Source organism: Aotus nancymaae, unplaced genomic scaffold, assembly GCF_030222135.1.
Source record: "Aotus nancymaae isolate 86718 unplaced genomic scaffold, 86718_ANA_hifiasm-v0.15.2.pri h1tg000041l, whole genome shotgun sequence".
In the NCBI taxonomy this organism is placed as follows: Eukaryota; Metazoa; Chordata; class Mammalia; order Primates; family Aotidae; genus Aotus; species Aotus nancymaae.
The window spans coordinates 1110965-1135021 of NW_026988455.1; the positions used below are offsets into that span (position 1 = coordinate 1110965).

Genomic DNA, 24057 nt, shown 5'->3' on the forward strand with positions numbered 1-24057 from the left:
GTGAAACTGCTTAGCCTCTCTGGGTGGTTAAACCCAATCCCTGCGGAGGACAGCGGTGGTGGGGGCTGCACTGCTACAGACCTGTGAGCCTCGCTTTCTCCCCTGTTAAAGGACAGGCAGGTAACCGTGTCACCCTCCCATCTCCTCCTGTTGCTTCCATCTGCATGTGTGAAATTAGCTGTATGCATGTGAATGTGTTAGTGTGATTCCTAAGGTATGCCTTTTGAAGGAGTTTTTCAGGGGCTCCGGTTCATAGGTCATCACTCAGTCAAGGACACTAAAAATGATTAGGGCTCAACAGTCAAAGAATGTCTGTGTTACGGGCAAAGTGCTAGGCCCTCCAAACAGTTCCTGCAGCAGGGTGTGTGATTTGGGAGGCAGTGTGGCCCAGTGGTTGACCGCATGAGGTCAGCCACTCACAGCTGCTCCGTGTGCGACCTTTGGTGCTTCCCGTACTTGTCGTGTGACCCTGGGTTAGCTACTTGACCTCGTTGTATCTCGGTTTCCTCACCTGTAGAATGAGGATAATGACAGTGAGGACAGTAACACCCAGCTGAAGATGGGTGTGAGGCTTCAGTGACTTGTCCTTGTGAGGTGTGCCGGGAAGATGGGATCTCAGCTCAACCAGTGAGTTGCTGTTAGTAAAATAATATTTGATGTTGACTTGTAGCATGTGTATTTTTACTCAGGTGAAGAGATTGCTCCTGATTTAGGAGGTGAAAAAGGATCTTTCTGGTTCTTGGGATTTTTTTTTTGGTGGTAAAATACAGCATAAAATCCCATTTTAGCCAATTTAAAGCATATGATGCAGTGGTACTAAGTACATTCACAGTGTTGTGCAACCATCGCCACTATCTAATTCCAAAACATTTTCATCCCCCTAAATGGAAACCCTGGACCCTTTGAGCAGTCACTCCACATTCCTCCCTTCCCCCAGCCACTCCCTCCTCGCTAGCCTACTCATCTATTTTCTGTTTCTATGGAACTGCCTAGTCTGGATATTTCATATAAATTTCATGCACTAGATGGCCTTTTGCGTCTGGTTTCTTTCACTTAGCACCGTGTTTTCAAGGTGTCGGCTGTGTGTTGTAATGTGCACCGGCATTTCACCACTTTTCACCTGGTGTCTTCTTTGCGGAGCACCCCGGGCCTCAGCTTCATCAGGCCTGAGCTTCTCTCAAGTCGTGCTCTGTCTTCAAGTTTTAAAGTGTCTTTCTTCACTGATTTTGATCATTCTTGGCCAGCCTTATTTTTTCCACTTTTCCCATCCAGTGCTTCTAATGACCCTTGAAATGAATATGGAATGAAGCTCTCATGCCAGGTTCTTGGTGCCGGGGAATAGGTCTTATTAGGTATTTTGCTTCTGCAGAAGAATTAGCAGCAGGAGCACACAGGGGGGCCCCGAGTGGTGCTTCATTTCCCCATGACTGCGTGACAGGCTTTAAAAACAAGTGTCTGGAAAACACCACCAGGCCCCTTTTATTATTCATCGGTTTAAAAGCTTCCCACAATGAGAAGTGGCCCTCAATTAAGTCGTTTAATAAAAACCTCACTCTGTTTTAAAGCATTCTTGGGAAGTGTTTACATTTGACGCCACTGCAGGCTTCTAAATGAGGAGCTGTGGAGTGAGTGATCCTTAACCTGTGACTTTAATAATATCCTTTGCTTTAGATTTCCAGGTGGAGGCCTGGGCCAGATTTGTAGCTTGTCATTGACCCAGACTGGGTTCAGAGATGGGGGTTGGGCAGGGGGGGTGGAGGACATTCTTGGCTACCCTGCCCCCTCCCCAGCTGCCACTAGTAGAAGATTCAGAGAGGCTGAAAGCCACATAGATATGTAAAGCCAGCTCCTTGGAGAGAGATTGGACTGGAAGGAAGTGAAGCATTTCCCTACCTGGGAAGGGTGGTTACCCTGTCCCACTTCTGACCTCATCTGCAGTGTAGGGGCCTCAGTGGGCCGAGATGAAAGCATTTAGGAGAGCAGCGCCAGGCTCCTGAGATCCTGGGGCCTTGGGGCCTGAGAGCTAGAAGAGGCTCCACTTTTTTCTCTGGTTCTGGAGAGGTGAGTAGGCCCCAAGAGGAGGAAGCAGGCTGCTTTAGCTTCAGGGAAAACTCCGGAAGTGGCATTAGAGGATTCCTGGGAAAAGCTAAAATAAAGGAAATTCTAGGGTGGTCTTTCCTTTGGGTTACTTTTCTGAGGACCCTCATTGTACTGGGCGAGGACAGGAGGGTGAGAGGAGCCTCGAGCTGCTGGCACAGGCTGGGGTTTTGTAGAGGCTGCAGAGGTGGGCGGTTGGCAGCCTGGATTCTGGGCCTGGACTGCCCGGGACTGAATCCCGGCTCCGGAGTTCTGTTCTATGAATTCCTGTGTGTCCAGGGCTCGGAGCAGTATCTGCAGAGGGAGCTGTAGCCCTGTGTGCTCTTACGACTGTACTTCGTTTTGGTGAGTTCCTGGTTAGAATCCTAGAAATGCTTCTTGTTATCAGAGCTGATGCGCCTCCATACCGGGCAGCCTTGTGCAATCCATGAGACGGGGTGACGTCACTGGACTCTGAAGAAAGCATGACTCGCAGATGGAGAAATTATACTTGGCAAATCTATCCAAGTTCTCCGAGGGAGAGAATAAATGTGGGAAGAAGGACAAACCAGTGGACAGAGATTTTATTTAGACTTCAAAAGATCGTTGGAAAGGCTTCATGGCCAAGGCTCTTAGCTGTGTGTCTCCCAGGACTTTCTGAGTGGAGGTGAGTGTAAGAAGGCGTGTGGTTGAAACTTGTCTCTTTCATTGTCTGCCTGAGGAGGAATCTTCACATTTGCAGATCAAATAAAAATCTAACGGTAAAAATGAAGACTTTGGAGTTAAACTATAGACAGGTTTTTTTTTTCTTTTTAAATTTAAATTTTGGACCCTAGGGGATGTCAACTATACTTTAGAGTGATTCGTGATGAGTGACTGCACCTGGGCAGCCAGGGTTTGGAACTAGGAATGATGTGTGCTGCTTTCTAGCAAAGTTACAAATCATGTGCTTGGGTCGCCAGAGGTGCTCAGGAAATAAATGAAGGTAAGTGGAACCAAGGAGTTCATTAAAAATAATTCAAGTTCTCTCTTACCTCTTTTTTTTTTTTTTTTTTTTTTGAGACGAAGTCTCGCTCTGTCGCCCAGGCTGGACAGTGGTGTGATCTCGGTTCAGTACAACCTCCGCCTCCCAGGTTCAAGCAATTCTCCTGCCTCAGCTTCCCGAGTAGCTGGGACTATAGGTGCCCACCACCGCACCTGTCTGACTTTTGTATTTTTAGTAGAGATGGAGTTTGACCATTTTGGCCAGGCTGGTCTCCACCCGCCTCAGCCTCCCAAAGTGCTGGGATTACAGGCGTGAGCCACTGCACCCCGCTGTTCTCTCTTATCTTAAAAACATAACTTGTAGTTTCCAACTGTCTTTTAAGTGAGTACTATATTTGTAGAAAAAGTAGGTTCTGCTATCAACATATGCAAGAATTCACTTAAATGCACAGATGCAGAATTTCATGCCTTTTGTGTTCTAACCCAGGATAGTAAATGAATGAATGAAATGAATGAATGAAATGAGCAGAAACTTTCTCAACATAGACCTTCCCTCTCGCCCTGTAGGATTTCAGAAGCTTGGAGTTATGCTTGACCAAAAAGACACCTGCAGGAGTTAGTCACTTTTTTGTGTTTTTCTTTTACTCAGCACTCTGTGGGTCGCCTGGTACCTCGTGTATAGGAGTGCTCTGTATGTGTTTGAAGGATAAATGGATTCAGATTTCCTTAACATAAGCACAAATATTTTATCGTTGTGCGTCTATTATGTGCCAGGCAAACATAGTCATATTTGCTCTTACAATGGTTGTATTGTATTTTGCCAGTTAATATTGCTGTGTAACAAGCAATCCAGATCAGATCTTTTTTTTTTTTTTTTTGAGATGGAGTCTCGCTCTGTTGCCCAGGCTGGAGTGCAGTGGCACGATTTTGGCTCACTGCAACCTCCATTTCCCAGGTCCAAGTGATTCTTCTACCTCAGCCTCCCAAGGAGCTGGGATTACAGGTGTGCACCACCACACCCTGTAATTTTTGTATTTTTAGTAGAGACGGGGTGTCACCATGTTGGTCAGGTTGGTCTCAAACTTCTGACCTCAGGTAATCCATCCACCTCAGCCTCCCAAAGTGCTGGGATTACAAGTGTGAGCCACCGTGCCTGGCCTCAGATCTCAGTTCTTTACGACCACAAAGGTTCATTTTCCCCTTGCTCAGCTGTTGGTTGGGTGTGGTCTTGACTGGGCTAAGCCAGACTCCAGGTTTCCACAGGGGTCGAGGTCTATTCCATGTGTTCATTCAGCAGCCCAGGCTGCAGGGGCAACAAATATGCAGGGCCAGCTCGTGCTGGGCAGATCACAGAGGCGTAAGAAGGCAAGTGGAAATGCTGGAAGCCTCTCAAGGCTTCGGCCTGTAACTGGCCCACTGTCAGTTCTTTCAAGATTCCCTTGGCCAACAGAAAATGCATTGTGAGGCTCCACATCAGCAGGGTGAGGAAGTATACCCGGCCCCTTCTAGCAGGAGGTAATGCAAAGTCATATGGCAAGGAAGGTGGATGTGTATGGAGGAGCAAGGCACTGAGAACAATAATTCCATTCACAATGGTAGAGAATGAATAAGAGGAAAGAGGGTAGTTTGGGCCAAACTAGCCTTTTGGGAGCTTGCAAGACCTAGGCTGGCTGGGTGAAAAATCATATGCATTTGGTGCAGGTACCAGCCCAGGCCTTGGCATTTCCTGTACATCAGCTGGCGTGCCCTGCCTCTCAGCTGGCTGGACATTGATCATATCCATTCATTACGATGGGGCTCGGTGAGTGCTGCCTATCTGTGAGAGGAGCAGAAGGATGGGCCTGATTTTCTTCAGGTCAGCTGTCATGAGCTGACAGGATGCCAGCTGTGGTGGCAGGAGTGTGACAAGCTGAGAGGGCAAAGAGGACAAAGAAGGACCACAGTGTTGAAGGAGGCCAGGGCTTTGCCTCAGCCTAAGTCATACCTTTAGTAACAGTGACAGGTTAGCATCAGGGCCTCTGTACACCGTGTCCCAATCTTCATAAGGACCTTAGGCCGTAGCTTCCAGACCCTTTTACATCCAAAGAAACAGGCTTTCAGGAGGTGAGGTGACTTGTCTTTAGTCAACCAGCTCAAAAGCGGCCGATGGGAGCCAGGCCAGCCTGTTCCCAGTCTGGTGCCCGTCTTTCCACACCCCAGGGTTGTCTCAGTCTAGCGCAGTCAGGACGGGTGTCGTGCGTTACAGTATATTCTGGCCCTGTTATGACAGAGTCTGCTTTTTTGAAAGAAGCCATGTGAACCTTGTGCCCATATGGGATGACATGGGCGAAGCAGAATGAATGAAATACTGGCCAATGATAAGCAGCCTTGCTGTTGCTGGTTTGCACTGGGCCATTTCTTTTTTTTTTTTCTTCTGAGACAGAGTTTCACTCTTATTGCCCAGGCTGGAGTGCAATGGCACAATCTTGGCTCCCCGCAACCTCCGCCTCCCAGGTTCTAGTGATTCTCCTGAGTCAGCCTCCCGGGTAGTTGGAATTACAGGCATGTGTCACCACGCCTGGCTAATTTTGTATTTTGAGTAGAGACAGGGTTTCTCCATGTTGGTCAGGCTGGTCTCAAACTCCTGACCTCAGATGATCTGCCTGCCCTGGTCTCCCAAAGCACTGGGATTATAGGCGTGAGCCACTGCACCCAGCCAGCAATGGGCCATTTCTTTAGTGAAGAGCTGCTAGACTTTAAGGAAGAAAAGGCTCTAGCCACTAGTGAAAATGCACCAGGAACAGATGGGGACCAAAACCTCTTAAAGCCAAGGGTGTGAGGAGACAGCTGCTCTCACACGTGCTGTGTGTGGGGTTAGAAAGTCACTGGGTTTCTATTTAGAGAGCAGTTTGGCAGTGGGGGTGCTTTTACTTGCAAGTAAACAAAACTCAAAGGTGGTTTACATAGGACATTTAAAACAATAAAAAGTGGTTAAAAAGTGGTTTAACTAAGACATTTCAAAATGGCATTTGTTAACTCATGTAAACATGAAGTCCGGTCTGGGCAGTTCAGGGAGTTAATGTGAAGACCCTGGCTTATTTCTTCTGTCCTAGCCTCAGAGTTGGTTGTTTGCCTTCAAGCTTGTTTCCTCTTGATCTCAGTGTGGCTGTTGCTGCTCCAACCATTATATCCTTATTCAGAGTGATGTCGAGAGGCAGGAAAAGAGGATAGCACAGAAAAGATGCAAATCAGCACGTATTCTGAGTTCCTGTTTTTTGTTTGCAAAAATAAAGACCTTTACAATTTTCTTTTTCCCCCCCACCTAATACTATCACAATAAAAATCTTAATTTTTTCAGCACCATAAAATGGTGGAAAAAAGATTTTAATTTTTGATTGTGAATATAAATTTCTGGAACCAAGAAATACGGTTATTTCTGGGCCGTGGGTTGGTGGTGTGGTTTTGTTTTTCATTTCATGAAATTTTCTTTTTTATTTCATGCCCTTCTTGGCTGTTTGCATTTAATAAATATCACTGTAGGTATTACGTTTATAATGCAAAAGAAAGTGATAGGTGTTTTTCTTAGTGGGGTTGGGAGAAATTAAGGCACTAGCAGGGGCATTACCTGAGATGTGGCTGTGAGAGGATAGGAGTGCATTTAGCTGTGTGTGATGGGCCTAGAGGGAGGATGGGAAGGGAAGAAGTCCAGGAGTGAAATAAGGTCATTTTAAAATCTCTTTTCGTGCCTGGTACAGTGTCTTCTACCTAGTAGAGACAAATACACAGTTGAAGAATGAATGAGTGTTTAGGTCACGACCTATCGCAACTTTAGGAGTTACGGAAACCCAGCCAAGCAGCTCAAGTCAGCAAGAGCGAACATTCTGCTGGAAATTTATCTTGCAAAGAAATACGGCTGCCGTTTCCTAATTTTTCCTTGAGCTCCCAGAATCTAACTCATTGCTAAGGAATCAGCCTGGGTATCAGACTTTCTGTTCATCCATCTACTGAAGCCTGCTGTCCCAGGTTCTGGATAATAAAGCTGAATAAGGTTTTTACAACTCAGGGTAGAGCAAAGGCAAGAACCACTATCTCATGTTAGCTGTGTTTATCGTGTGCGGCTTCCATGGAGTCTAGATGTTTAAAGTCTGTTAAGTGTAGAATGAAGTTATTTTATTTTTTATTTTTTGGAGACAGAGTTTTACTCTTATTGCCCTGGCTGGAGTGCAATGGCACAATCTTGGCTCACTGCATCCTCCACTTCCCAGGTTCAAGTGATTCTCCTGCCTCAGCCTCCCTAGTAGCTGAGGTTACAGGCCCCCACCACCATGCCCAGCTAATTTTTTGTATTTTTAGTAGAAACGGGTTTTCACTATATTGGCCAGGCTGGTTTCGAACTCCTGACCTCAGGTGATCTACCCACCTTAGCCTCTCCAAGAGCTGGGATTACAGGCGTGAGCCACCGCGCCTGGACGAACAGTTATTTGTTTATTTTTTAAAGCAAAACAAAGTTCTTTAATATCTTGGACTAGTACATAAAAAAATTGTTATCTTAATCATGTCACTTTGATGACAGCAATAAACCACAGATAACAGTTATGAGATAGGGATTTGCAATCTGACTGGCCAATATTAGTAGAAAAGTGTGAATATGCCTGTTGGGTAGATGAAAATATTAAATGTAGCAGTATTTTCAAGTATATTTCTCTTCCACATAGAAAAATAAAATGGATATTGAAAGCCTTTTGATTGGCAAGGGTGGAAGGAGGGAAGGTAGAGTGCCACCTTAGGTTGTGGTGGAATTCTTTGTAATTCCCTTGCTCCAGGGTTCTAAGTTTGATTGTTAATGCTCTTGGGTTTTAGCATTTAGGCCTTCTGCAATGGCCACCGGATACCCACGTTACTCAGACAATGACAATAGCGCTGAGCTATGGTAAGATCATTTCCTTTGGAACAAAATGAAAAGCTTTCAGTGTTCACAATTGGAGGGAAATGTAAAAGCTTAGTAGGCCGCCTCTGCTATAGGGTGAAGAGTCCGTGTTTGAACACCATGCACTTTGCTCCTCAAATGTGCAGTGGAATGATTCCAGTGTGCTTTTGAAATACAAAAAACAAGTGTACCTTTTCAGCATGTGTGTGTATATGTGTGTGTGTGTGTTTAATGGGTTCTTAGAAATATTTGGAAGAAAAGTAATATTACACATCTTTTTTGGGATCAATTTGGGGTCTAAAGAACCCGGTATCATTGGCACATTATGTTCCAGAGTTGACTTGAGTTACGTTTCTTGAGAGAGAGAGAGAGAGAGAGAGAGAAAAAAAAGAGAGAGAGAGAGAGAGAGAGAAAGTACATGTGTTTATGTGTGTGCATGAGTATAACTATAAAGACCAAATGTCATGCTCACTTGACATGATCTTAGTATATATTCTCCTCTGGTTTGCAGATAGTCTATATTATATCTGGAAATTTTGTGACTAAGTTGTATAATTTTACCTGAATTCTGCATCTACATCAGAAAGTATGATAAAAATTAATGATACTTAGTATCATTCTTCTGTCACGCCACAGTGCTTGACACTGTTCTAAGTATTTAACATGTATTAACTCATTTGATTCTCATAATAACCCTATTGATTACATTTTACTGAGGAAACTTAGATACAGAGAGATTTAGCAACTTGTCCAAGGTGACATAACTAGTAAATGGTGGGGGTAGGTTCAAAACCAGGCAGTTTGCTATTTCTTATTTGAAGCCACAATTCATGAGAATTGAGCCATTCTCAAATGTACAGGTTAATCTTATAAATTGGAGACTATTGTATCAGTGTTACAAATGACCTATGGTAATCTCTCATCCAAATACTAGCCAGTTCTGACCCTGCTTGGTGTCCACAGTCAGGTGCATTAGGGTGGGGTGGCTGGGGATGATTTTATATGATCTGAGCCCCTTTGCTTCCTGACCAATATTTTCAGTTACTTTATGCAGTAAGCACGTACTTTAACAATTATTTGGCTGAGCATGGTGGCTCATGCCTGTAATCTCAGTGCTTGGGAGGCCGAGGCAGGTGGATCACTTGAGGTGAGGGGTTCGAGACCAGCCTGGCCAACACAGTGAAACACTGTCTCTACTAAAAATACAAAAATTAGCTGGGCATGGTGGTGGGTGCCTGAGGCAGGAAAATAGCTTGAACCTGGGAGGTGGAGGTTGCGCTGAGCTGAGATTGCGCCGCTGCATTCCAGCCTGGGTGATAGAGTGAGAGTCCGTGTCAAAACAACAACAACCAAAAAAACCAAACCAGAAAACCAGTTATTTTAGTTATAAATCTGAACTGCTTTGAAAGACAGTAAATTTAGCTAGTCAGCATGAACAACTTTTAACAGAGTTAGTTGTCTCTTTTGTTTCCTTAGGATGAAAGATGAGTTCCTTCAGTTCCCAAATGAGTCCTCCATTCACATGAGTGACTTCACCAGAATAAAATCTTCCTGCTCCTGCAAAAAGCAGCTAGTGCTTTCAGAAGCTAAATAATCCCAATGTGTGACTCTTGCCAGTTTCTTTTCTTTGAAACCTCGGCAGCAGCATAACTAGTGATTCACCCTTCTTTTTTTTTTTTTTTTTTTTTTTTTTTTTTTTTGAGACGGAGTTTCGCTCTTGTTACCCAGGCTGGAGTGCAATGGCGCGATCTCGGCTCACCGCAACCTCCGCCTCCTGGGTTCAGGCAATTCTCCTGCCTCAGCTTCCTGAGTAGCTGGGATTACAGGCACGCGCCACCATGCCCAGCTAATTTTTTTGTATTAGTAGAGACGGGGTTTCACAATGTTGACCAGGATGGTCTCGATCTCTTGACCTCGTGATCCACCCGCCGCGGCCTCCCAAAGTGCTGGGATTACAGGCTTGAGCCACCGCGCCCGGCCGATTCACCCTTCTTGAAATGAATGCTGTGATTCGTGTTATGCACAGATGACTACGAATGCCCAGGTCACAGCCTTTGCGTCTGGCCTTGACTGATTGATAAGAACGGGAACTGGGGCCGGGCGCGGTGGCTCACGCCTGTAATCCCAGCACTTTGGGAGGCCGAGGCGGGTGGATCACGAGGTCAAGAGATCGAGACCATCCTGGTCAACATGGTGAAACCCCGTCTCTACCAAAAATACAAAAAATTAGCTGGGCATGGTGGCGCGTGCCTGTAATCCCAGCTACTCAGGAGGCTGAGGCAGGAGAATTGCCAGAACCCAGGAGGCGGAGGTTGCGGTGAGCCGAGATCGCGCCATTGCACTCCAGCCTGGGTAACAAGAGCGAAACTCCGTCTCAAAAAAAAAAAAGAACGGGAACTGGGCGAGATGTATTGCACAGTGATTAAGGGCTTGAAGCTGAGAGCAGTGCCTGGCGCCGAGTAAGACGTCAGTAGAACTTTGCTGCTGCTGCTGCTGCTGTTGTATATTGGGCTCTACCACGTGCCGTGCACTATGTTAAGTATTCTATGTGCATTGCCTAATTTAATTCTCATCACATTCCCATGAAGTAGGTGATGGTTTTGTTTTTATCCTCATTTTCAAATGTAGAAACTGAAGCTTAGCGAGGTTAACACATTTGCCCGTAAGACCGTGCAGCTGGTAAGTGGTTAGAAGTATGGTACAAACCAAGTTAAAAAAAGTTCTTTTAAGGCCGGGCGCGGTGGCTCACGCCTGTAATCCCAGCACTCTGGGAGGCTAGGGCGGGTAGATCACCTGAGGTCGGGAGTTTGAGACCAGCCTGACCAACGTGGAGAAACCCTGTCTCTACTAAAAATACAAAGTTAGCCAGGCATGGTGGTGCATGCCTATAATCCCACCTGCTTCGAAGGCTGAGACAGGAGAATTGCTTGAACACGGGAGGCGGACATTGCAGTGAGCCCAGATCGTGCCATTGCACTCCAACCTGGGCAACAAGAGTGAAACTCCAGCTCAAAAAAAAAAAAATTTTTTTTTAAGTAAAAAGTTTATAAATTATAATGCACAGAATCTTCTGGAAGTTTTCTTGTGCTTCCTCTTAGTTATTTTTCAGCAAAGTTGCCTAATATTCTATTTCTATCACCATAGATAAGTTTTGACTGTTCTTGAATGTCATAAAAAGAGGATCATATTCATGCAGTATGTACTCTTTGTATTTGGCTTTTTTCACTTAGTAATATGTTTGTGAAATTCATCCATTCATGTGAAATACATGGATTTGCATATAACGATAATTTCTTTTTCCTCATTGCTAAATATATTGCTCCATTTCTTATTGTGTAGTTCAATGTAGTTCAATGTACAAATATACCTCGATATTGATCTATCTTCTCTACTGATGGACTTTGGTTGTTTTTAGTTCTTGGCTGTTATTAATTGTGCTACATTCTTTTTTTTTTTTTTGAGAGAAAGTCTCCTCTGTTGCCCAGGCTGGAGTGCAGTGGCATGATCTCAGCTCACTGCAACTTCTACCTCATGGGTTCAGGCGATTCTTCTGCCTCAGCCTCCCAAGTAGCTGGGGCTACAGGTGCATGCCACCACGCCTGGCCAATTTTTTATTTTTAGTAGAGATGGGGTTTCACCATGTTGGCCAGGCTTGTTTTGAACTCCTGACCTCAAGTGATCTGCCTGCCTTGGACTCCCAAAGTGCTGGGATCACAAGCATGAGCCACTGCGCCTGGCCTAATTGTGTTCATTCTTGCATGCTTTGTATATGTATGTGGCTCTTTGAGTATATTTCTAGGTCAGCACTTCTGTGTCTTAATACGGATGGAGCTGTGTTCTATACTGTGAAACCGTGTTCTACACTCCCACCCACCTAGCAGAGGGTTCCAGTGGCTCTCATGTCAATAGTTGGTATTGCCTGTCATCATCATTCTCATCATTTTGGTGGCTGTGTAGGAGACTGCACTGTATCAAACTTGATATGGATTCTGACTCCATAGCCTGTGGACTTAACCTGGTGATAATTTTAACAATTATAGTGCTCTTTCTGTTGTGCTGATACGTAACAGTGAATATAACTTGATTTCTGTCCTCCAGGAGTTTGTAGTCCAGTGGAAGGAAAAGACGCAGAAATCACATAATCATAGTCCAACACAGAATCTACGCATAGGGCACTGTTGGAACGCTGGGAGAGTCTACTTCAATCTGTGGGTTCAGGGCACAGTCCGCTAAAGTCTTGCAGAAAGAAGTCAGTCTTCTGGGACATGGCTTCTTTGGGAAGGTGACATTTAACCTGAGACTGGGGGGATGAAAATACAGGCATGTGAAGAGGAATGGATCAGAAGTCCGTGTAGCCATAGGGAGGAAGTGAACAGGGGATGATAGGCCAAGCTCAGAGAGCCCTGGGGTCCGAGGCATTTGTAAACCATTGCTGGCCTTGAAGCAGAGAGCCAATGTTGCCATGAAGCAGTCAAAACGGTTATCCTCACCTTCAGCCTGTGACCCACAGGGGACCCGCAGGCCTTTATGGAGGCCACCTCCATTTGGCGGAGTGGCGGTGCTGGAGAAAATGGCATTCCTGACTCCTGAACTAGGAAGCTCTTGATCCTAACTCTCTCAGTATCTCTTCTTGTGAATTACTAACACAGGTCTTTAAGATGTCTTATTTATTTTTGATGTACATTTTATAAATTAATTTTTATAATGCTACATAAGCTGATTTTTTTTTTTTTTTTTTGAGACAGAGTTTTGCTGTTGCCCAGGCTGGAGTGCAATGACTCAGTCTCGGCTCACCGCAACCTTCGCCTCCCAGGTTCAAGAGATTCTCCTGCCTCAGCCTCCTGAGTAGCAGGGATTACAGGCATGTGCCACGACACCTGGCTAATTTTTTATATTTTTAATAGATACGGGGTTTCTCCATATTGGTTAGGCTGATCTCGAACTCCCGACCTCAGGTGATCCGCCCATCTCAGCCTCCCAAAGTGCTGAGATTACAGGTGTGAGTCACTGTGCGCAGCCCCATAAGCTAATTTTTAAATTATAAAAGTAATAGAATCACTTTACAGAAACCAGAAAGTGGAGAAGAACCTCCTACAATAATTTTGTTATTTAATTTTTTCCCCATAGTTTTAATTGTGGGGTATAGGTTATTTTATGTTATCCCTGTGTCCTTTGACATGTCATGAGCCTTTTTTCTTGATTGGGTAGTCTTCATTACTATTTTATTATTAGAATATAGTAGAAGATGAAGTAGAACACCTTGTACCATTTAAATATCAATCTTTTCATTTTTAATTGTTTGTAGTGATCAAAAACAGGAGATGCTTATTGTAAAGCATTTGGAAAATACAGAAAAGTATAAGATGAAAATTAAAAACTTTTCAGTTCTGCCATGAAGATAAACAGATGTTAATATTTGGGTATATTAGACATGAGAGAGAGGTATTCCCCTCTGCTTTTATTTATATATATACATACGCTTTTCTTTCCTTTTTTGTTTTTGGAGTACAAATTGGGGTTGTTTCCTGCAAGCAAGGTACTGCTAATGGGGATTTTGGATGGCCATATAATGGAACAGGAAAACGATGAATGGATGCCCAGGAAGAAAGAGGGAGCGGCATTAGAGGTTTGGATCATATCGCCATTTTCCTATTCTATTTGGAGGAAGAGGGAAAGGGGAGAGGAAACGAGCCGTTATTGTGTGCCTGCCACGCACCCGGTCCTGCGCTGCCGGGAAGGGCTGTGCGCTCCGGCTCCCAGAAAAGTAGACGCTGGCACCGTGGGAAAGTGGGACCCGCGTGGCAACGTGTCGTTTGAAAAACTAGACTTGCAAACATGATAACTGAGCATGGTGGAAAACCAGGCTGGTGTCACGGTGTAAACTGAGTTTTCTCAAACCGGCACGTTGTTGGGAAGGTACACAGAGCCCTACTGTTTTAGCACGCTTGAAGATTAGCCTGTGGGAACGGCACTTTGAATAGAGAATGCAATACTTTATCATTTGGTGCAGAGGCCTCTGATTTTTAGCAAAAAATTGCCCCTAAGTTTCTTCTAAATGTGTTAAATCCATGCTTTTGTTAACCATGAATATTTAAAAAACATTTATTATTTTGAAAATCCAGGCCCTTTACATTTTATTTTTACTCTCACAAATTCTTCTTTCCTTTTATTGTTAGTTAGCACATAATTGTGCATACTTATGGGATAACAGTGATATTTTGAGACGTGTATACAATGTGTGATGATCAAATCAGGGTAATTAGTGTATCCATCACCTCCAACATTTGTCAGTCCTTTGCGTTGTAAACATTTGAAATCCTGTCTTCTAGCTCTGTGAAAGTGCACAATAAATTATTGACTGACTTCTCCTATCCAGCCGTAACTTTGTATCTGTTCACCAGCTTCTTTCTATCCTCCCCTCTCCCCTACCTGTCCTAGCATCCGATAACCATGACTCCAGTCTCTACTTCTTCAGGATGGAATTTAATCCCCAAATCCTAGTTGTAGTCTAGATTTGAATACTTTGTATTATTGGTCACAGTTTTGGTTGATTATTTTTTGAAAGGTAGAATCTTGTTTGTGAAGCCATGCTTAATCACCTGAAGACTCAGGACACATATAGTTTTTTTTTTCTCTTTTTTTGGCTAATAAAGGTAACAAGAGTGAAACTATGTCTCAAAAAAAAAAAAAAAAAAAAAATCTGTATGGAGAAAATAGGAAAAAAAAATAAAGACACAAGAAATGGGCAATAGTTCAGTTCTGATTTTACATCTGCATGACAAAGAGTCAAGATCTCTGAGTTTTGTCTTCAGAGCGGAATATGGAATCTGTCCATTGAGGACTGCAGGCCGGGTGCAGTGGCTTCTGCCTGTAATCCTAGCACTTTGGGAGGGGAGCCTCCAGCACTGAGCCTGGAGGATTGCTTGAGCTCAGGAGTTTGACACCAGCTGGGCAACATGGAGAGACCCCCCCCATCTCTATGGAAACTTAGACTCTAAATAAAACTCACTATTTTCATTCTTATTATTCTTAATTATTACTTGGAGATATCCTTAGAGGCTCTAGGTGTGTAAGCCTCCTTGATCCTGTACTAAATAGCTGTAGAAATTGCTGTGTTTCTAATACCTTTTTTTTTTTTTTTTTTTGAAATGGACTCTTACTCTGTCACCAAAGCTGGAGTGCAGTGGCACAATCATAGCTCACTGCAACTTCAAACTCCTGGGCTCAAGCGATCCTCCTGCCTCAGTCTCTCCAGTAGTTGGGACTAGAGGTGTGCACCATCATGCCTAGCTAAGCTTTAAATTTTTTGTTTGTAGAGATGGGGGCGGTCTGGCTATGTTGGCCAGGCTAGTCTCGAACTCCTGACCTCAGGCCCGCCTTGGCCTCCCAAGGTGTTAGGATCACAGGTGTGAGCCACCGCGCCCAGCCTCTTCTCATTCTTATGACTGCCTTTTGTGGTTCTTCTGTCACTTTCTGTGACTGATGCCTGTTAGCAGCTCATGCTTTTGTTTTGTTGCTTCTACTTGGCTTTGGGCTAAGAATTGTAACTTCCGTCTGTGTGAGGTTGTGTGTGAAGGAAGCTAGGGTTTGAATTGTGTTTTATACCGAGTGCTGTGCTTGAGAGAGCTTGCTGCCTAAAGAGAAAACGGTGGACTTCATAGCATACAAAATTTTGGATTCTCAAAGCCCATTTGAGCTTCCATTTACTTAGTTCCTTTCTTATTTTAAAAATAATACGTGTTTGTGCTGGGCATAGTGGCTCACGCCTGAAATCTCAGCATTTTGGGAGGCCAAAGTGAGAGGATCATCTGAAGTTGGGACTTTAAGACCAGCCTGGCCAACATGGTGAAACCCTGTCTCTACTAAAAATACAAAAATTACCTGGCCATGGTGGCGCCTGCCTGTAATCCCAGCTACTCGGGAGGCTGAGGCAGGAGAATCACTTGAACCTAGGAGGTGGAGGTTGCAGTGAGCCAGGATCACACCATTGTACTCCAGCCTGGGCAACAGAGGGAGACTCCATCTCAAATTAAAAAAAAAAATGCATGTTTGCAGTGAAAATGGAAGCATTACAAAAATGTGTTATTTAAATGGAAAGTACCCTGTTTTATCATCTCTAGTCATAACTACTCTTTAAGGATTTGATTTTTTAAAAAACTTTTCCTGTAACTTTATGTTATTTTACAGAGATGGGGTTACTCTATAGCTATGTTATTTTGGTGTCGATTTTTGTATTTTTAACAATATATTTGGATACTTTCTATGTCTGCGTATGTAGATTTTTGTTGCTTGTTGTTTTAAATAGCTTCCTGGTGTTCCCTGTTATAGATATATCATAATTTAACCAATCCTTTATTAATGGATATTTGGGCTATTACAAATACCTCATATCTAAGCGTTTGTACTCTCGGAGGTGTTTGTATAATTCTTCTGTTCAGGGTTAATTACTGGAAGTAGGATTGGATGGTGTATACATTGAGTCACCATGCCCAGCTGCTTTTTTCTTTTTTAAAAGCAGAGTTTTAGGCCTCAACTCCAAACCATCTATCAGAATTTCCAAGAATGGGCCTCAGAGATTTGAATTTTTTTAAAGTTCCCAACCCAAGTGATTCTCCTGGCACCCCAGTTCTAGAATACCTAAGACATTTCCTTACCAGCTTGAATGTTTCATAAAGTATGTTCAATTCAAAGTGGATGGTTCCGGAAAATTGTTCAAAATGCCTTCTACTTGATGAAGTGTTTAGTTGTCCTTGAAGAATAATTTCACTTGAACCTTCATCCTTTAATACCCATCCTTTTTTCTACTACCAATTCTTCTCAACTTAGTAGCACTCTAAATTGGCTCATTCTCAAATTCCCTTACTATGCATTCAGTGGCAAAGACTGCTAATTTCATATCCAGTGCCTGTTTCTCCCCTTCTTCCTCAGTAACCAAAAGCTTGATTTTTTTGGAGGGTGCACAGTGTGCCAAGCCGAAAGGCAGTATTTCTCAGCCTCCTCTCCTATCGTTCATGGGCTAGTGAGTTAAGCTCTAGTAAGTAGAACGTGAAGTGTTATATGTGGGGCTTGTGGAAAGGTTCCTGGGAATGACTTCTGTGGGCAAGGTATAAGGATATCTTGGATGCTGAGGTCACCGTGAAGATGGAAGCCACGTGATATGAGTTGGATGTTTTGTCCCCTGTCAATCTCAGGTTGAATTGTCATCCCCCCATTTGGAGGTGGGGCCTGGTGGGAGGTGTGTGGGTCATGGGAGCAGATCCCTCATGAACGGCTTGGTGCCCTCCCCGTGGAAAGTGAGCTCTTGTTCTATGAGTTCATGTGAGAGCTGGCTGCTTAAAAGAGTGGCATCTGTCTCGCTCCTTCTCTTGCTACGTGGTGTGCCTGCTCCCTCTTCACCTTCTGCCATAAGTATAAGCTTCCTGAGTCCTCACTAGCAGCTGAGCAGATGCTGGTGCCACGCTTGCACAGCCTGCAGAACCGTGAGCTGGAGAAACCTTTTCTTTATAAATTACCCAGCCTCAGGTATTCCTTTACAGCAATGCAAAAATGGACTAGCACACCGAGCTCTAAGTAAGTAGGCCGTAAAGAAAGGAGCCTGGATCCTAATGACCACAGAGCCATGATACCAGCCCTGGACTGCTTGCCTGCACACTTCTGTCTTAGTGGTTAAGCCAAAATTACTTTGGGTTTTTTCCATTGCATGCTGCAGAACCTAACCCATGGATACCCCTGCTCTCTGTTGGTTTCACACGGCATCTCCAACACCATCGTGAAGGTGCAGTGACTTGCACATAGTAGGTGCTTGGTGTTTGACAAGTGAAGTACCCAGTGGGATTGAGTTAAAGAGTTCAAAGGCTTCAGCTGCCCTTTTCTGCCTTAGATTAAGTTACTGATGGGGCCTTTTTGTTTTTTGCCAGCTCACCCCTAGGAAGGTATGTCCCAGCCCTCTGTGCAGGGCGTTAGGGCTACAGGCTCAAATATCTTGACAAGACAGTATGCAGAAGACACTGGAGATTCTAAGTGCATGCATGCATTATTTCAAATAAGGGCTGGATACTTTTCTGAATCTCCTGGAGAAATTGGAGGCGGTGGTTCAAATGATGTCAGAAGAGGCCATTGTTGAATCCTTCGCCATCATCTGGAGGCTGTACTTTCCACAGTGCCTGCCAAGACTTGATGTCAGGGAAATCTTTCAGGGACCCTTGATTGCCAGCTACTGACGAAGGGGTCTGTCTTCTCAGTGGCAGCCTCCACGGTGGTCTTGGCCAGACCAACCTGCCCCTGACTCATGCTGAGCTTTGTCAGCCAGGTTGAAATGCCCCTCTTTGGTGCCCAGGACAAACATGCTGGTTTCCTGGAAGAATTTGGGTCGAGACTCTGCTGCTACGAAAATGATATTGTTTTTGCAAGCATGGGAGTGTGTTTCAAATGCTTCCCTCCCCACTGCAACAGCAGTAAAGCACTGTACAAAGAAATACGAGGTTAAAAAGCACCTCCCAAACCCAGAAAACGGAATGTAAAACCTGGGAAGCCAAGTAACTCTTTACTGATGCCAAGGAGTTTATTTCAAAAGGGGATTCATTGACTGCAGGGATTTGGAGTCTGCCCCCTTATGTGCCCACGGAGAGCAATGGGCAGCGGCTGCCCGCAACCCTTTGTGGGGAAAAGTGAATTCCACGGTAAGCCTCAGTGGCTAAAGAGTATTTGTTTCTCCTGGAAATAATTAGAAAAATATGTTCTCTTTGAAAGGCAACATCTGGCTGGCTGGAGGCAGGCTGGAAAATACTCAATCTAAATAGATGGAGGTGACGTTGTGCAGAAGGAAAGAAACATCCCGAGGGACTGTCCAGTGGGCTTTAATGGCCGTATCTAGAGAGGCACCCTGCTGTGTCCCAGGGCTAGCTTCTTCCCTGGATCTGGGGGTTGCCCCTGCCTTTTAGAAGACAGATGCACAGCCCCAGAGTCCAGTGACCTCCCTGGATCCCCTCCAAGTCTTCCACAGAAGAAAGGGGCCTCCCATAGCACTGGCTGACGCCCAGAGCCAAGAGTTTGCTGCCCAGGGAGTGCCCTGGGCTTGTGGTCGGTGTCAGACTCGACTTCCCATCTACTTCCAGTGCAACTGCTGGAAATGTTTCCTCCTTCTCAGCCCTTTCTCAGGGCTGCCTGTGTGCTTGTTCTTATTAACCAAGCCCGGAAGCCAGGGACCTGCAAGCCCGGCAGTATTTCCAGGAAAGTAGCTTATTTCTCTCGCTTGCCTCTCCCTGCTGAGCTTGGAAGGGCCCAGCTTTGGACCTCGTGAAAGATCAGGGCAAATCACTTTTTTTCCCCTCTTTCAATTTGCGTCTACCTGCTGGTGAAGAAAGCAGAATAGCGTCTTCATGGATTTATGAACATTGAGGGTTTTTAAAATGTTTTATAGCGTGTAAGATATTTCCAAGTGAAGAATGCAGTTCTAATAAATCCAATAAGCCTGTCACAGATTTTCTGAAACCAAGTTTCTATGAAAAACTATGATGACATGTTGAAGGTGCTTACTGAGAACTAGGGGTCCTTGTAGCGAATGTTTTTGCAAAGGGTGCGTTTTCACATAAAAATGCCCTTAGGAGCAGCTTCATGTAGTTATTCTGCAGCTACTTGGCTGTGGGTTCCTAGAGAGCCCTGCGGCTGTTTATAAAAGGCCCAGGTTTGACTTCTCTTTGGTCACTTGAGCTTTTGTGCACGCTAAGAAGGCTCAGAGAACACCAAATTTCTTCCAAGTAAAGAGGTCATGGAATAAATCTTTGGAGGAACTCAAGAGGGGCAGCCTGCTTCTGAACAGTCATTAGCCTGACATGGGTGAATTCCTTTTAATCATGTCTAGAAGGGACTCAGGAATGAAGTTCACGTGGAATTGGGGGATTAAATGGGCTGGGTGTCCCTGGAGCCGTAAGGCCCCTGCAGCTGCATCTCTGCTACTTGCTTGCTGTGTAACTTTGGGCAAGCAATCACTTGACCTTTCTGAGGCTTGGTTTCCCTCTGATTGGAGTAGATCATCTGATTATTGCAGACAGAAGTCCTGTCAGTTGCCCTGCTGTTAGGAGGTGGGCTTCCTGAATGGCTTTCTGTATACATGAAGAATTTCAAGGCCTTCCGTTAAGGCAGTCAGAGCAAAGTTTTAGCATTTACAAGAGGCTTTGCCTGATTTGCTATCACTTATTGATGTTTGGACACTTTTTCCTTTCTTTGTTTTTAAGTAAATATGATGAGAAAAAAGACTCCTCATCTGTTCTGTTTTGTGAGTTACTTCTAACCACTCAAAAAAACATTTAAAGAAATAATTATGAAAAAATAGGGTGTTTTGCCAGGCACAGTGGCTTATGCCTGTAATTCCAGCACTTTGAGAGGATGAGAAGGAAGGACTGCTTAAGACCAGGAGTTTGAGACCCGCCTGGGCAACAAAGCGACACCCTATCTCAACAACAAAAAAAAAACTGAAAAAGAGCCAGGCGTGGTGTGCACGCTTGTGGTCCCGGCTACTTGGGAGGCTGAGGCAGGAGTATCACTTGACTTTGGGACATTGAGGCTGCAGTGAACTGTGACTGTGCTACGACACTACCTTGGTCTGAGACAGAGTGAGACCCTGTCTCAGAACAAAGGCAGAGTGGTGGGGCTTGACAATTTGTTCCATATCGAAAGTATTAGGAAAAATTATTCTCAATGCTCAATTTTTTTTTTTTTTGAGATGGAGTTTCGTTCTTGTTGCCCAGGCTGGCGTGCAATGGCATGATCTTGGCTCACCGCAACCTCTGCCTCCTGGAGTCAAGCAATTCTCCTGCCTCTGCCTTCTGAGTAGCTGGGATTACAAGCGCTCACCACCACGTCTGGCTAATTTTTGTATTTTTGGTAGAGACGGGGTTTCACGATGTTGGCCGGACTGGTCTTGAACTCCTGACCTCAGGTGATACACCCACCTCAGTCTCCCAAAGTGCTGGGATTCCAGACATGAGCCACTGTGCCCAGTAGAAAAAATTATTCTCTTTAGTATTTTCAAAATATGTGGAAGTGAGAGGGTACAGTGGAAGTTAGGAGTTAAGTGACCTGACTAAGTATCTGTGTCCTGCTGAAATCTTGGAGAAAGTGGGATGTTCAGGAAGAAAATAGTCCATCCCACAAAGTCATTTGCCATAAGCAGAGCAAACCATTATGTTTATTTTGGTAAAGGGAAAACGGAGTTAGGTTTCTCAGGGCCCTAGACCTCAAGGATGATGAACACACACATTCATACACGGAAGTCACTTCCTTTGATAGAAATCCTTATCTTGAACGTCTCACTCAGACAAATCATTCCGCAAATGTGCGCTGCCTGGGTGAGCCTTTTGGAATTGGAGAATCAGTTAGTAAAAAATGTGACTTCTAAGCCCCAAAGCAAAGTTTGGACAGCTTTCCCAGAGCCAAACCTGTGGATATTAGTGTACTTTTCTAGAATAACATAATTTAATTTTAGTTTAGGTTTTTAGAGATGAGGTCTCCCTGTGTTGCCCAGGTTGGTCTTAAACTCGTGGCCTCAAGCAGTCTTCCCGCCTCAGCCTCCTGAGTAGCTGGGGCTACAGGTGCGCACACCGCACCCAGCTCATTAGTGTCCTTTTCTATCAAGCAGCCTAGAGTTTCGTAGACTCCCTCTTTATAAAGAGCTATGCTCTTCAAATTGCCTTTAGGCCAGACGTGGTGTTTCACACCTGTAATCCAAGCAATTTGGGAGGCTGAGGTGCTGTGGATCCCTTGAGGTCAGGAGTTTGAGATCAGCCTGGCCAACATGGCGAAACCTAGTCTCTACTAAAAATACAAAAAAAATTAGCTGGGCAACGTGGCATGCACCTGTAATCTCAGCTGCTCGGGAGGCTGAGGTAGGAGATTCACTTGAACTTGGGAGGCAGAGGTTGTAGTGAGCCAAAATTGCACCACTGCACTCTAGCCTGGGCGACACAGTCAGCAGATGGTAGAGTGTTCTGGAAGCCTTCCCATCACCACCTCTCTTTCTGGGCAGGCATTTTGACTGTGTCTGTGTGGTCTCAACCTGTGAACATGTGTGTGTGGCAGGGAGGAGTGAGTGTGGAGGTCCAATAACAACTGAGACAGAGAAAAAATAAATTCAGTCTGTTTCTCTCTCTCTCTCTCTCTCACACACACACACACACACACACACACACACACATTGCCTTTTGACTTCCTACCCTCAGGCATGTGTGCATTCATTGAGGATATTAGGAAATAACCACTGTGGAGATTAAGGCTGCAGTTCTGCCTTCCAGGAGCTCGTCATCTGCATTGGGCAAGTTGATAAGGCCCAATCTCAGTCTATGGTTGGGGTGAGGCCAGCGCTAGGGGTGTGTGTGTGTGTGTGAGTGAGTGTGTGAGCACTGAGGGAACAAAGTTCTGAAATCTGGTCCAGGGAGAGTCGGGAAGGTAAGGCCTGAGGAAAGCAGGCTGGCAAGCTCAGGAAGCAGAGGGGCTCCCTGCATTTGGAGACCCGGGAGTAGGTGCAGAGCCTGGGCAGGGGAGGCACGTGGGGCTGGAGACGTCCGGGGCTTGGTCTTGAATTCCATGCCGAGGAGCTTATGTTTTCATCCTGAAAGCAAAAGAATAAAGAAACCACTGCGTAACTGTTAGGCTGAAGACCAAATTGTAAAGATCACAGTGGCCATGGGGAGAGCGGGTTGGAAGAAAACAAGCCTGAAGGCTGAGGGTCAACTTAGAAGGCCATGGCTGCAAGCCAAGTGAGATATGCATATGGCTCTCACGAGGGCCACGGTGTGGGGATGAAGTACGGCTGAGAGCGTTCCGGAGGCAGGGTCAGCAGGAAGCAGCCACTAACTGATGTGGTGCGAGAGGCAGAGGGAGAAGGTAGGACGCTCGCAGGTCCCGAGAGGGTGTGGAGTTGACTCTGATGCCATGTACATGTAAGTCAGGAGTTCTTGGGAAGAGCCAAGTGGGCCTGGGACTGTTAAGGCTTGTAGACATTTTGAACCTACTAAAACAAGAATAGGAGAGGTTCTCAGTTGAGTCTAACCAGGGAGTTGTTCCTACAAGAAAAAAGTAGAGAAATAAGTCCAGTAAAACCACTGCTTGATTTGAAAACTCAAGCGGGAAGGGAATTATGAACCGGAAGTTCCCTGCAGAGCATCTCCATCTGATGCCTCCTGTGAGGACCTTGCCCTTTCCGAGCCTGACAGACGGCAGCTATCCTGTTCTGGAAGATTAAAGGCACAAGCTATTAGATCAGAAGGTACTGTAGCCAAGACGGTTTGAGGTCTTGACTAGGGAGAACTCACCACTTCAAGGAAGCAGAATCCTGTCTTAGTTGGGGGGATTGTTGGCAGCGTGAGGGTGAGGCTGGAGGTAGCCTGGCCTAGGAAAGGAGGCCAGAGAGGACTGTGGAATGAGACAGACTATGTCACCGTCCCAGGGCTGTCATCTGTCAACTTCACAATCAAATTACTTAAAGTCCTTATCCTTCAGTTCTCTCATTTTACAAGGTCGTTAAGAAGATTAAATGGGCCGGGCACGGTGGCTCAAGCCTGTAATCCCAGCACTTTGGGAGGCTGAGGCGGGTGGATCACGAGGTCAAGAGATCGAGACCATCCTGGTCAACGTGGTGAAACCCCGTCTCTACTAAAAATACAAAAAATTAGCTGGGCATGGTGGCGCGTGCCTGTAATCCCAGCTACTCAGGAGGCTGAGGCAGGAGAATTGCCTGAACCCAGGAGGCGGAGGTTGCGGTGAGCCGAGATCGCGCCATTGCGCTCCAGCCTGAGTAACAAGAGCGAAACTCCGTCTCAAAAAAAAAAAGATTAAATGTGAGCCTAGGCAAAGCGCACAAACAGTACCTGACTCATGACAGTTCCTCAGTAAACCCTAGTTCCTTAGTTGACGTGGAGGATGGTTTATAGCTCCACTGGGTAGGAACTTTGGCTTTATTTCCTGCCCTTGGCCTTCTGACCTGAATGAGGCTTGATGCCTGCGGCAGGTTGCTGTCTTCTCTCCCCTCTTCTACACCATGTCGCTGGCTACGTCAGCAGATGGTAGAGTGTTCTGGAAGCCTTCCCATCACCACC

The 24057-nt window shown here is 45.2% G+C and overlaps 1 protein-coding gene across 6 annotated transcripts in view; it reads left to right on the forward strand.

Moving 5' to 3' along the window:
• CGNL1 (cingulin like 1) overlaps positions 1–24057 on the forward strand; it is a 180820-nt gene that overhangs the window by 10794 nt on the left and 145969 nt on the right. The window contains exon 1 of one of the 6 annotated variants that reach the window (XM_064361333.1): positions 2618–2743. The exons of 3 other annotated variants lie outside the window; for them this stretch is intronic. The gene's annotated coding sequence lies outside the window, so the exon portion shown is untranslated. Of the gene's footprint in view, positions 1–2617; positions 2744–22827; positions 22847–22884; positions 22903–24057 lie in introns of those variants that run through there. 2 more of the 6 variants (XM_064361334.1, XM_064361335.1) reach the window with 2 other exon arrangements.